The 9,167-nt window shown below is 47.4% G+C and overlaps 1 protein-coding gene across 1 annotated transcript in view; it reads right to left on the reverse strand.

Annotated features, from left to right (window-relative positions):
• Nucleotides 1-9,148: 9,148 nt before the first annotated feature.
• The window catches only part of LOC114624185 (sororin-like), a 6,038-nt gene continuing 6,019 nt past the window's right edge, over nucleotides 9,149-9,167 (reverse strand). Inside the window, exon 7 of the mRNA XM_028771009.1 lies at nucleotides 9,149-9,167. The gene's annotated coding sequence lies outside the window, so the exon portion shown is untranslated.

The raw sequence follows: 9,167 nt of genomic DNA on the forward strand, positions 1-9,167 counted from the left end.
AATATTGATATGCTTGTTCTTTCTCTCTCTCTCTCTCTCTCTCTCTCTCTCTCTCTCTCTCTCTCTCTCTCTCTCTCTTTCTCTCCCCCCCCCTTCACTCTGATTCCTCTCTTCTCTATCCCTGCTAGTTCCCCTCTCTCACAGATATTCTGGCCATGTGTAATTTACTTCTTTCTCTGCTCTGGACTCTTTCAAATGCCTCTGGCTGTTCTCTCTCATCTCTTCAATGAAAGCTTTCTCTTCACTGTGGAGGTCATGTTGTCAGTGTAGACAGGTATGGGTAGCTGTCTCAGCTACTCTCTGGGTTCTTCTTTCTTCTACCCTTCTTCAGCCCCTTTCTAATAGCCTTTCAACCCCCTAACACTAGATGGGGGGAGAGAAAAGCATAGATGTGAAGAGAGGCATCCCTGAATAAAGTCAGGAGTTAGGCCACTTCCTGCTGATTAGGGGAGTCAAGTTCCCTGGGGCAAGTACGACATTCACTGTCTGGACATCTAATTTCTTCTTTTTGTTTCCTCTATGCTCACAATTACTTAACAAATTGCAACAAACACTAACCAACCAACCAACAACCCACACTACCTTTCAATACCTAGCATTTATATACCCTCAGAAAAGCCCCCAGAATTCCAAATGGTATCACACAATCTCAGAAACTATCTGCAGCTGGCAAATTCATGCTCCTGCTATAACATGAGGCAAATCATAAGTCAGCTGCTGTGGACAGTCTGAAGCAGCCCCTTATCCCACACTTTGGGTTAAAATGAAAATATATTCTTAAACTATTTCTCTGTTTTTTAAAGAAACCACATCCAAAAATTCTTACTACAGGTATCTTTGCTATTTTCACACTATGTAGGTCAGGCAGCTTAGCTGGCCTGAGAGCTTCCGGGATTCTTCTGTCTCCACCCCCCCATCCCTCTTTGGGAATGCTGAGATGATGGCCACTTGTGTTATGCGTCTCACTGTTATATGGATTTTGGAGATTCCAACTCAGGTGCTTCAGCTTGAGTGACAAGGGCTCCACTGAGTTACCTCCCTGGCTTTAGAAAGTAGGACTTCCCTTCACACACCCATTTGCTGTCTCTCACTTTAGGAATTGTGGAAGCCCAGTGAGGCTCCCCAGGCTGGGCACACACTAAAAGGCAAAGCCCTTAAACAGTCACAGCCCAAATCTAAATGCATCTCTAAGCCCTTGGGAATCCCTATCGTCTTCTGGCTCCCCACCCCATGACCTACAAAAGAGGTTCTTCCCGACCTTCTTAGTCTGAACTCTGAAGTGACAGCCTTCATGCCCAGGGATGAGAGAAGAGTCCCCTCCTGCCCCACCCCAGAACTGACTTATCATAGATCCTTGATAGGTTAGTCTGAAGGCAGCACTATAGGGTTAGCAAGGTCCAGAGACCTAGCTCTCCTTGGATCGGCTGGATGTCCACCTCACCCAAAGCCCATGGATGCTTGGTTCTGCAACTCAGTGGGGATCTTTATTGCTGGGGCTTAAAGAGGGGCTGACTGGTGGCGCATCCCTGTGAGAATCTTCTTGGAAGAAGGTGGCTGCTGGCAAAGGTATGGGAGTGTCAAAGGAGTGGAGCAGGCCAGAAGCCCTCTTCGGCTGCTCAAGAGGTTGGACTTCCTCGGTAAGCCCTGCTTCCTCCTGGGTGTTTTCTGCTTTCTCCTGGGTGTCTTCTGCTTCTTCCTGGGTGGCTCCTGCTTCCTTTTGAATGTCCTCTGCTTTGTTTCGGGAGTCTTCATGTCTTTCCTGAGTGACCCTAGATTCCTCTGGCATGATCAAAATGTCTTCCAGATCCTCGTACAACACGGTAGGCTAGGACAAAGGGTTACAGGACTGAAGTGGGTGGCTAACCAGCAGGACTAAGTTCAACCTCAGGAGCAAAGGGGCAAGGCTGGGGCCAGGGAGGAGCCACAGCAAAGCATGGCTCTCAGGCTGAAGGGCTCACCAAGTTTTCTAGCTTCTCTTCAAGGGCCAGGTTTTCCCTTTGGTTAGCGAACAGCGATTCCTGAAGCCTGGGGTGAAGGAGAAGCTCGCTGAGCCCTGGGGCCCTTCTCTCAGTCACCCTCACAATGCACACCTTTCCTGCAGTAGCTCTGTGGCTGCTGCCTCCATAGGAGTCCTCCCACATCACCATTGCAGAGGGAACTGGTCCTCCCATATGACCTGTATTCACAGCCCAGAAAAAACAATCCTGCTTTTGCTCTCCTTTCTCTCCCTCTCCATCTCCCTCCCTCCCTCCTCTCTTTTTTGTTGTTTCTGAGACAATGTCTCATCATGTATCCCTGGATGGACTGGAACTCACTATGTAGACAAGACTGGCCTCAAACACACAGAACTGCCTGCCTCGGCCTCCTAGTGCTAGGATTTAAAGTATGGGCTCCCAGGGCCAGCATTTTCTTTAAGATTTACTTATTTCAGCTGAGCGGTGGTGGTGCATACCTTTATCCCAGCAGAGGCAAGTGGTTATCTATAAATTCCAGGCCGGCCTGGCCTACATAGTTGAGTTCCAGGACAGCCAGGACTACACAGAGAAACCCTGTCTTGAAAAGCAAAGATTTACTTAGTTTATATTATGAGTGTTTTGTCTGTTCCTGTGCCTGGTGCCCTCAGAAGCCAAAAGAGGGAGTCAAGATTTTCTGGAATGAGAGTTATAGATAGTTGTGAATCTCTGTGTGGATGCTGGAATCTGAACTTGGCTCCTCTACAAGAGCAGCCAATGCTCGAAACTGCTGAGCCATATCTCTAGCCCCTTTTCTTTATTTTTATTGCATTTGAAAAGTATGTATGAATGTATGTATGTATGTATGTATGTATGTATGTATTTATGTATATTAGTGTATATTAGTGCTCTATTTGCACATACTCCTGCATGACAGAAGAGGGCATCGGATTCCATTATAGATGGTTATGAGCTACCATCTGGTTGCTAGAAATGAACTCAGGACCTTTGGGAGAACAACCGGTGCTCTTAAATTCTGAGCCATCTCTCCAGCCCTTTTATTACATTTTAAGTGATTAATTAATTTTGAGATAGACTCTCATGTTGCCCAGGCTAGCCTTACATTTAGTATATAGACCAGGATGGCCTTGAACTCTTTTTTTAATATTTATTTTTAATTTATTTTATGTATATGAGTGCTCTATCTGCATGTACACCTGTGTACCAGAAGAGGGCATCAGACCTTGTGAGCCACCACGTGGTTGCTGGGAATTGAAATCAAGAACAATGGAGGAGTAGCCAGTGCTCTTAATCACTTTTTTTTTTTTTTTTTTTCGAGACAGGGTTTCTCTGTGTAGCCCTGGCTGTCCTGGAACTCACTCTGTAGACCAGGCTGGCCTTGAACTCAGAAATCCGCCTGCCTCTGCCTCCCAAAGTGCTGGGATTAAAGGTGTGCGCCACCACCGCCCGGCAACATTGAACTCTTGATTCTTCTACCTCCACTTCCCACTCTTGACTTTGGGCACACACAGTCACACCTAGTTTATACAATACTGAGATTCGAACCATAGCTTCCTGAGAGGCAAATACTCAACCAACTGAGCTCCATGCTCAACCCTTATTCATTTATTCATAACAAGATCTCATGTAGCCTAGGCTGGCCTAGAATTCTCAGATAGGATGATTTTGAACCCCTGATCTTCCTGCTCCCATCTCCAAATGCTGGGATTGCGGCCACTCACCCATACCCAACTCTTCTTAAGCAGACTGTTTACCACCTGGGCTACAGTCTCCATGGAACAGGGCAGAAGGCTGGCCATCTCTTTGAGTTCTATAAGGCCTGGTTCAGTTTCTAGTCTGAATCAGCCCTGCCTGAGACCTCAGTGCCAGCAGCGTGTGAGTGTAAACGGGCATTGCTCAGATCCAGGGTCAAAGGCATGGAGCACTGAAGGAGAGAAATCGCTCCCATCCCTAGACCTCTGTTGCCAGGAGGAATCGAGTAGACCCCCAGCTCCATTGGCTGACATCACAGAACAGAACCTCTCCACAACCAGCTACCTATCTAGTTCTTTGACAGTTAAAGGTAAGAATGCTCAATACACTAGACTACTGCCACTCAGCCATGGCTATGTTCACTAACGGGTGGGACAGACCCTGATTCTGTAGGATACTTCTGACAGAATAAAGACAACAGAAAAGACAGGCAAACAACTTGGGGCAAGTAAGAGACCCAGAGCCACAGCAGCAGCCCAAGCCCTCAGCTAAGAGCTAGAGCTGGCTTCACCAACCTGTCCTGCAAACTTTGCCCCACTGGTCTGTCCCTGAAACTCACTTCCTGCAGTCCCTCTGCAAACGCTGTATTTCTTCTGTGGTCCGCCAAGGGCCCCAGTCATCCTGATCCACATACTGACTCTCCAGTGTCTCTGTGTCCCTGGGGAGGTAAGCGTCAGACCTCAGGGCTTGGAGGCCAGCTGCGTGTCCCCAGCCTGAGACCCAGCCCCATCAGTCACAGGTGGACTTTCCTGCTGTTCAGCCCAAAGCTTGATCCTAGCCCAGGTTTGAATGGTCTTGGGTGGGGCTTGCCTTTCAAGTCCCTCAAGCAATACCCACTCAGACACACCATTCAGGCAGCCTTACGTCTCATCGTCTTTGGGCTCAGGAGTGTTCAGGAGTGTGAACAGGAATGTGACAGTGGGTTCTGACTGCTCATCCAAGGTTGGCTCTGAAGATGGCTTTGCAGAGAAGGTGCCTTGGTAACTGAAATGGCATGAGGCTTCCAACCCAAGAGCCCAGCCCTCCTTCCCCTTCTTGCTTTCTCCACCTCTCTTTTCTACAGGGATTTGATCTCTGTACCCCTCGTCTTCTGGGGAAGAAGCAGTGGAAAGGACAATGACTGAGATTTGTTTCCCAGAGGAGGCCCTCCAGCTACTGAAGGACCCAAGATGCCCCACAGCAGGGAGTCTGAGGATCAGGGATACAGGTCTTGGCCCAGGCTAAGGAAGAATTTCTGCAGCCTGTCTTATCTCCCTTGTCTTCTGCCTTAGGGTCAACAGTAGATGGGGGAGCTCCCAGGGCTTTGCTGTCACCTCCACATCAGGCTCCCTGGAGTCCTTAGGTTCTTCTGGCTGTGGTTCAGCAGGCTGCATGGCTGTTTTCAAGACCTGCTTGGAGTGGGCACTCTGCCTGCCTGTGGAAGACTGAAGGAGACACAGACCTGGTTGGTGACCCACTTCCCCCATCTCATTTGCTTGCCTTTTCTAACAAGCTTGGTTTCCTTGGGATAGCAATTGGCCTCAGTAGTAATGGTCTAGAGCCCATTACCAGCAATATTCAGCAAGCCACAGCCCCCAGAGCTGGTGTTGCCAGACCAAAGCCCAGCCCAGATGGTAAGGGCCTCAGCAAGTAAAATACGGGATGCCCAGTGTTGATGGTTAATATTGTCACCTTGACAATCTACAGTCTCCTAGGAGACAAATTTCCTGGCATGCCTGTGAAGAAGTTCCTAGAGTAGGTTAACCGAGGAGGAGGAGCCCTGTTGGAGGATACTCTGTTCCATGGGCTGGTGTCCCGCACAGAATGAAAAGCAGAAAGAGAACTGAGCACCGGCACTCATCTCTCCCTGCATTTCAGTGCTATGTGAACAGATTCCTCAAGGCCTGCTGCCATTGCTCCTTGGGTGAAGGACTATACCCTCCGACTGTGAGCCAAGATAAACCCTTCATTACTGAGCTGTTTTGTTATAAGAAAAAAAAAGGAATCAATACACCCAGTTTCCAGTGTTTAAAAAATCTTTATTACCACTGTGAGCGAGTGCAGGTGCATGCATGTATGGTTAATGTGTGAAGATCAGAAGACAAATTTTCAGGAATCGGTTCTTTTCTTCCACTCTTGACTTCAAGGAACAAACTTGGGGTTGTAAGGCTTGTTCAGTTGAGGTTTTTACACTTTGAGTCATCTCCAGAGTCCACAACCATCTCCAGGGTGTAAATTAATTTACACCTCAAAAGTGAGTATTTTAGACACAGTTGTAGTCTTAGTGAAGGCAGGAGAATAAAGAATTTAAGGCCACCTTTCAGGTAAATAACAGCATAAAGGCCAGCTTGGGTTACATGAAATACTATCTGGAAAAACAGAAAACAAACACAGGAAACAAAGTGTTGGAACAAAAGGGCTCAAGCGCCGTCTCTGCCTTGTTCCTCAGTGCCCACCTGACACTGCAAATGGAGGTGATTCCCCACTCATACAACAGTGGAGTTCCCTTAAATATTATCACCTCCTCCTCCTCTCTCCCAGCCCTGGTGGGGTTTTTTGGATGGTTGGTTTTTTGGTTTTGCTTTTTTGAAGGGAGGTACCTGACAAAATTCTGCTCACCTGAAACTTTGGTATAAATCACCAGATGAAATACAGGACATTTGCAAGGTGGTGGCTGTTTACACTTTTAATCAGGAGGTGGAGGCAGGTAGATCTCTGAGTTCAAGGCCAGCCTGGTCTACTGAGTTGAGTTCCAGCGCAGCCAGGGGTACACAGAAACCTTGTCTCAAAAAACAGAAAGAAATGAAGGCAGGCAGGCAGACAGACAGGGCATTTTAGTTTCAGATATTGAATCATTTCATGTAAGTGGTACTGGAGACAAAACCCAAAGGCCCATGTGTTTTGGCCTTTGATTAGGCAATCTACCTCTGAGCTCCAGCCCCAGAAAGATTTCCTAGCACATAAACACATCCCAAACGTACAACAGTGCAGGCAGGGGTACACTTACACTAAAAAGGTTTGTCTTTGTTCTTGTCTTTGAGAAAGTCTAGTGTAGCCCAGGCTGATCTTGAACTCATCACACAGTGGAGCGCAGCTTAGAGCTCCTGCTCCCTCCGCCCCACAAGAGCAGGACTGCAGATATGCACCAGCACAGCTGGCTGACGTTGTTTTCAACCTCACATAATTTTCTCGCTCAGAACAAGGCTTCTTTGTAATATCATTGCAAATTTGTCCCCAGTACTCTGTGGTTTTCCATTAATGTTCCTACAAGTTTCCTGTCCACTCTGCCAACTTATTCTGCACACTTTTCTCTGCTGAGCAAACATCTCTCCCTGAAGACCCTGTCTATGGTAGTGGGCTTATTACTCTGAGGGTGTTTCCTACTCTCAGTGTAGCATAGGTGTCCTGTCTATTGGGATGGAAATAAAGCATCTCAAGTCAGTCTGAAGCTACCTGTTCTCTCAAGATCTGGCTGATCTCTCAAGAACATCAACAACACAAAAGAGGGGCCAATGCCAGGTCCTTACAAGACCAAGCTCCAATCAGTATCCAGCTATTGTTTTTGTTTTTCGAAGACAGAATTTCTCTATGTAGCCTTGAACTCAGAAATCTGCCTGCCTTTATCTCTCAAGTGCTGGGATTAAAGGCATGCACTACCATGGTCTGGGTGTTTTTGTTTTTTTGTTTTTAAATAAGACAGGGTTTCCTTACATAGCTCTGCCTGACCTGGAACTAAGAAGACTAACTAGGCTGTCCTGGGACCTAGAGACCCACTTGCCTCTGCTTCCCTAGTGTTGGGATTAAAGGTGTGTACCACCACATCTGGCCAGTGTCATTTTAAATTATGACAATGCAGATGTACTTTAAGCATGCAACATGTTGGTGGGGTAAAGGAGAGATGACTCAGTGAATAAAGTGCTTACTGTGCAAGCACGAGGATCCGCGTTCAGGTCCCCAGCACAAACCTAGAAGCCAGATGTGGTAGCATGTTATCTGTAACCCTAGAGCTGGGGAAGAGGTAATAGCTAAGACGGTATTCTAGGTTTAGCAAGAGCTTTGGAGAAAACATAATGGCCTAGGTTTACCAGAGAATGAGCTAGACATGTCTACACAACAGACCCAGGAGTCCCATATCTTTGGTCAGCTTCTCAGGGAAGCCATAGCCTAGCAGCTGGGTAACATCCAGGAGGGGCTATTATACCCAGGCCACAGGCTCCTCCATTGAATGGGCTAGCTGTAGTTAATTCCCTACGCCTCCCCTGGGAAAGCGTGCTCAGCGTGTATAAGTGAGATAGCCCACACACATGGCACCTAGGGCTTCATAGCAGTAGCTCTATCTCCAACCAAATAAAAAGCCATCTACAAACAGGAAGAAACTTTAAAAAGGTTTATTTGAAATTAAGTCACCTTTCCCTTAAGGCTGCATATTAGATCCTCAATGGCAGATAGGTCTGTAGTGATGGTAGCAATTCAGCATGATCCAGTCGAGGTCCACAGACTAGGCGAGGACAAATCCTGCAGGGGTGTTCCACTAAAGCCATCCTGGTATAACAGGTGCTTACTTGAGTTCTCATTTGTGGCAGATTTTATTCCCATGAACTTGTAAACGTTGGAATTCCAATAGCCTTTAAACCATAGCTTTTACCATAACTGAGAGGTGGTAGGCAGGAAGGAACCTCAGAAACCATGATACATCCATTTTTGTTCCCAGCAAGCCCCTGGGAACAGTCTCAATAGTTTTAAGCTCACAGCCAAAGCTGCCGTCAGTCTAGCACGTCAGAGACGTTGTGACATGTCCAGAGCTGAGACCATGCAGCAGCTTGTGTTTAAAGAGACAGGTGTGGGTGAGGAAAGGGGTCAAAGCAGAGACTGTAAACCTTACAACGGTGCATCTGAGGCCCACGCTGTCAAGTGTATCCACTCCACTGTAAGCGGAGTACCCCATTCACCAATGTCAACAGCAGGGCACAGACAAGGACTAGTTCCCACATAACAGTCACTGTGTTAAAAACCATCTATGCCTCCCTCCTCCTTTCACATCCCAGACTCCACAGACTCAATGTCTAGATCCTCTCTCAAGCATCAACTGTCTCCCCGGCCTTTGCGTTCTCTCAACCCTAAAAACTCCAAAGCAGAAAACAAAACCTCTTTAGGTTGGTGTCTGGACGCAATAGCAGAGACAGCCCATGGCTAAACCTGTTTCTAAAAGTTCTGGTTCACAGCACAAGTGGCTTCTCATCCAACACTGCAGAGGTAGAAAGTCCAGGGTAACTAGACACAAGGGGCCAGCAACACCTTTCTGGGTAATAAGGCTAGTGAAGAGGATTCTATATATCCTGCTCTACTCAAAGGGCAATATGTACAGGAAGAGGGGAGAAGCAGCCAGTCCATCCCATTCAGTGATTGGCATCCCACACAGTCCATCCCATTCAGTGATTGGCATCCCACCCAGTCCATCCCATT

The sequence above is a fragment of the Grammomys surdaster genome, unplaced genomic scaffold, assembly GCF_004785775.1.
Source record: "Grammomys surdaster isolate TR1022 unplaced genomic scaffold, NIH_TR_1.0 205, whole genome shotgun sequence".
Lineage (NCBI taxonomy): Eukaryota > Metazoa > Chordata > Mammalia > Rodentia > Muridae > Grammomys > Grammomys surdaster.